This window comes from Antechinus flavipes, chromosome 2, assembly GCF_016432865.1.
Source record: "Antechinus flavipes isolate AdamAnt ecotype Samford, QLD, Australia chromosome 2, AdamAnt_v2, whole genome shotgun sequence".
Taxonomy (NCBI): domain Eukaryota; kingdom Metazoa; phylum Chordata; class Mammalia; order Dasyuromorphia; family Dasyuridae; genus Antechinus; species Antechinus flavipes.
Genome location: NC_067399.1, coordinates 406,944,953 through 406,950,220, shown reverse-complemented (window position 1 = coordinate 406,950,220; position 5,268 = coordinate 406,944,953).

The window sequence follows — 5,268 nt, the reverse complement described above, 5'->3', positions numbered from 1 at the left end:
TTTGGTTAAGATGTCATCATTTCTAAGGAGGCCACAGTGTGGGGTTGTTTAAGTCAAATATTCCCCATGATATGATCAGTGAGAGCTGTGACCCTGGATTCAGGAATATGCCATCGGAGGGAGAGTCCATGTGCTGCTTTGACAGTTTTCCAAATCCTGAGGGGGAGATTTCCAAACAAATTACATAATCTAGTAGTCTCTGCAAGCATGGAGTTCTTCCAAATAGGCAAAATATAAATTGATAAGGATCAACTGCAGGAAAATCTCATTGAGGGGAGAGAATAAACTGAAACAAAATGAGTTCCATCAGGGACAAATGGGAATAATAAAAATAAAAAAGCCCAACTGTACTCATCAGATAATGTTCTCATTTCCTTAACATGTATTTTTAGCCAAAACCTTCCCTGTCCCAAATAAGGTTGGCATTCTCAAGATGAATGTTGGAAAACCAAATTGAAATCTTTTTATAAAAACCAACCAAACAAAAACAAACTTCTTTGACTATATATTCATATCTTTTTCATCATAATCTGATTCAGAAAGAGTCTAGAGAAGACTCACTATAGAGTTTCAGTTTCTAATCCATTATTAATGAATGGAAAGATTTGTTCTTCCATGTATTTACTCGGTACAAATCAGAGATGAAGCTGTATTTCTCTATTAAGGTATTCATACCTAATTCCCTAAAAATTGTGATTACTTCTTTTTTTAGTGAAATGGAAGGGATCATACCATTTACTGCCTGACTCATTGTAACTGTAAAAGATAGTTTGACAGTTGTTCCTAAGGTAGGTCTGGTAGGGGCTAACAGTAAAAGAAAACCTGGCCCCTGATCAATCACTGTGAGGAAGGAGGGGTTTCTATTGCATTCCTCTTCCTATCACCAACCACAGCATCCAAGGAGGGACACTAGTAGTCAGAAAGATGACACAAAAGAACTAGAAGTAGAGTTGAAGGAAATGCTCTCCAGTCAGACAGGGATAAAAGGGAACAACCACTTGATATTAAAGTAGCTTCAAGGAGTGTGACCTCTGGCAAAAAAGTAGACTCAAGAAAACTAGCCCTTGCAATAAAGATTTGTGTTGCAAAGAGAACTATAGGAAGAGGGAAACGATTTTGAGGCCTCTCAGAATTAGAAAAGCCAGGGGCTTTTACCTACTTATTGACCATATTCTTATAGTAGTCTAAGATTATATCCACTTATTTCTTAATGCTCTGGATATTTGTAGGAAACTATGACATAGTTTCCTGAGAAGAATGATTTACAAAAACTAATTTTTTTGCTACTCTATTTTAGTAAAAAACATAATGAACAAAACTTTACTCTGAGCTTAAAAAAAAAAAAAAAGAGTTGACACTTCTCTTTCCCTTAGGACTGCTAAAAATTAGCTCTGAGAAAGAGTTCTGATTGGGTTGGGGAAGAATGGTGATGGGAGAGAGGACAGAGTAGTAAAGTTGTAACTTAAGACCACCTTGGTGAAAGAGACAAAATGGGAGATGAAAAAAACTTTTGCTTTAGGCCGCTGGCAAGTAACACTTCTTTTCTTTCCAAAACAAAGGAAGTCCCCCAAACCTAAGCAAATATCCCCTTTGCTGGAATAACAATTGGTTATATATTGATCTCGTCATTGGCCTGAATATTATGAAGAAGGCCCGGTACAGCTGAAACCTCGGTGGGATTGAAGTGCTTTCAACTTCAATGACCAGGCACATTACTTCCTGGAGAAGCACTATGAGGGAAAAAAGCTGTGGAGGGGTACAGAGTTCCAATTAGAGAAATGAAAAAAGAGTCTGAATCACAGTCTGAAGAAGAAAATGATTTTTTCCCTTAAATTCCTGGGAATTTGAAGAGTTTGCATTTTAGTGAATGCTGGTCAGTGGTTTGTTAGTAAATGTTTTACAATTGGATTTTCCTCTCCATCCCCAAATGTATACAACATATACTTTTAGTTTAAATTTTCTTTTGGAAACAATTGGGATTAAGTGACTTCCTCAGGATCACACAGCTAATAAGTTTGAGACTGGATTTGAACTCAGGACCTCCTGGCTTCAGAGCCAATTAGTGCTCTATACTCTGTGCTACCTTGCTGTCTCATGGTTTTAATTTTAATCTGCATTATTATTTTCTCCACCACTTTCTTAAATCTAGATAGTCAATAACAACAAAAAAATGTGGCTCTGATTTGTAGCACTGGTCAATTTCTGAGGTGTTAATGTTCATATTAAACATTTAACAGAACAGCCCTTCCTGACTATAAATTCAGACCTATGACACACCATTGACAGTTGAGATCTTGTGCTCAATACCTCGTTTATTTCTCCTCCAAGAGAGTCTCCATGAATCAATCAATCAATTGATCAACAAGTATATAGGAAATGCACTGAATGTTGAGGATATAAAGTCAAAAATAAAGATGGTCCCTGTCCTCATATTTTATTGAAAGGTACAATATGTAGTTGTCAACTGGCTGAAAACAATTACAGAATGTCCAGGCAATTCTCCAGGGAATTTCTTTTATGATGGCTCTTGCAGAACCAGATTTCTTAGAATCTTCCACATGAGGAATTTGCATCAGTGGTATTATGCATATGTATGTGTGTCATTTCATAGGCAAAATAACCACCACCATCCCCAATGGGGGGGAGGAGAACTTGCAGGAAATACTAGTAGATAAGTGAATAAGGAGACTTCATGGAGGTAGTAAGCTTTAAGCTGAACTTTGATGAAAACTAATTTCCTCCCTTAATTAAAAAAAAAAGATATCAATTAAAATAACTCTGAGGTACCACCTTATACCTATTAGATTTTGTAAGATGACAAGAAAAGGTAATTATAAATGTTGGAGAGGATATGGGAAAACAGGGATACTAATGCATTGTTGGTAGAATGTGAACTCATCCAACCATTCTGAAGAGCAATTTGGAACTCTGCTCAACGAGATATAAAACTGCATATCCTTTGATCCAGCAATACCACTATTGGATCTGTATCCCAAAGAGATCACAAAAAGGGAAAAGGATCCACATGTGCAAAAATGTTTGTAGCATTGAATTGAAATTGAATTGAAAAATAAGTGGATGACTCACATGAAAGAGTGTTCCAAATCACTATTGATCAGAGAAATGCAAATTAAGACAACTCTGAGATATCACTACACTCCTGTCAGATTGGCTAAGATGACAGGAAAAAACAATGATGAATGTTGGAGGGGATGCGGGAAAACGGGGACATTGATGCATTGTTGGTGGAGTTGTGAACGAATCCAGCCATTCTGGAGAGCGATCTGGAATTATGCCCAAAAAGTTATCAAACTGTGCATACCCTTTGATCCAACAGTGTTTCTATTGGGCTTATACCCCAAAGAGATACTAAAAAAGGGAAGGGGACCTGTATGTGCCAAAATGTTTGTAGCAGCCCTGTTTGTAGTGGCTAGAAACTGGAAAATGAATGGATGCCCATCAATTGGAGAATGGCTGGGTAAATTGTGGTATATGAATGTTATGGAATATTATTGCTCTGTAAGGAATGACCAGCAGGATGAATACAGAGAGGCTTGGAGAGACCTACATGGACTGATGCTAAGCGAGATGAGCAGAACCAGGAGATCATTATACACTTCGACAACGATATTGTATGAGGATGTATTCTGATGGAAGTGGATTTCTCTGACAAAGAGACTTAACTGAGTTTCATTGGAGAAATGATGGACAGAAACAGCTACACCCAAAGAAGGAATACTGGGAAATGAATGTGAACTATTTGCATTTTTGATTTTCTTCCCGAGGTATTTTTACCTTCTGAATCCAATTCTCCCTGTGCAACAAGAGAACTGTTTGGTTCTGCAAATATGTATTGTATCTAGGATATACTGCAACAGGTTTAGCATATATAGGACTGCTTGCCATCCTGGGGGGGGGGAGGAGGGAGGGAGGGGGAAAAAAACGAAACATAAGTGATTGCAAGGGATAATGTCGTGTAGAAATTATCCTGGCATGGATTCTGTCAATGCGAAGTTATTATTAAATTAAATAAAATTTATTATTTAAAAAAAAAAAAAAAAAAAAAAAAAAAAAAAAAAAAAAAAAAAAGAAAAATAAGTGGATGCCCATCAGTTGGGGAATGGCTGAATAAGTTATGGTATATGAATGTGTGTGTGTGTGTGTGTGTGTGTGTGTAGTAGAGAAAAGGTGAAGAACTTCCAGCAGCTGTGTGTAGTAAAGATAAAGTGAAGAACTTCCAAGAATATTTGAATTCCTTTTCTATATTTTAGTTTCTATAGGTCTCTGTGACCTGCAAAAGTATGTTGAGTAGTAGCCAATATGTACTTAGATTTTAGATATATGTATTTAACCTAGAATGATGACATTTATCGCTGTTCAAGTTATCAGTGTTTAGACAACTAGTTGCCTGATGTTCCTCCTGGAACTAGGGAATCTGCTGTTTTGGGCACGAATAACATCCAATTAAGGGGTGGGGGGGCACCCATCTCTTAATGTTCTCCAACTCATGATGTAATCCTTTGTAACTAAAACCTATAAAAACTGTATACCTTATCCCCTTCTTTAGACCTTCTACCGTGAGCTTTCTCTCTTGTCCTCCTCAGGGTGGAATTGCTCATTCTCATGAGAATTTATTAAATAAACAACTTTTCTGCTTTTTACTTCAAGAGGTCTCTGAGCAGTCATTTTTGAATAGGATTTTCTATCCCTCACAAAAGTAATGGAATATTATTATTCTATAAGAAATGATGAATAGGCTGATTTCAGAAAAGCCTAGCTAGACTTACCTGAACTGATGCTGAGTGAAATGAGCAGAACCAGAAAAACATTGTAAACAGTAATAGCAAAATTGTGTTATGATTAACTATGAAAAATTTAGCTCTTCTCAGGAATTCATTGATTCAAGGCAATTCCAATAAACTTAGGATGGAAAATGCCACCCATACCCAGAGAAAAAACTTCTATGAAGACTGAATTGGATCGAAACATACTTTTTTCACCTTTTTTCTTTGTTAGGGGTTTCCCTTTTTGTTCTGATCTTTCTCACTCAATATGACTGTTTGAAAAAATATTTTTAAAAAATGATTATATATGTATAATCTAAAAAATTTAAAATATTGGTCTTATATTTTCACACCTTTATTTGCAAAATATGTCTCCTTTCCCCTCCCTAGCCATCTCTTGTTGCAAAGATTAGAAAAGAAAGGAGAAAATTTTGCATTTTAATCAAACTAACTACTAAACATGAACAATTTGACATTGCAGTGC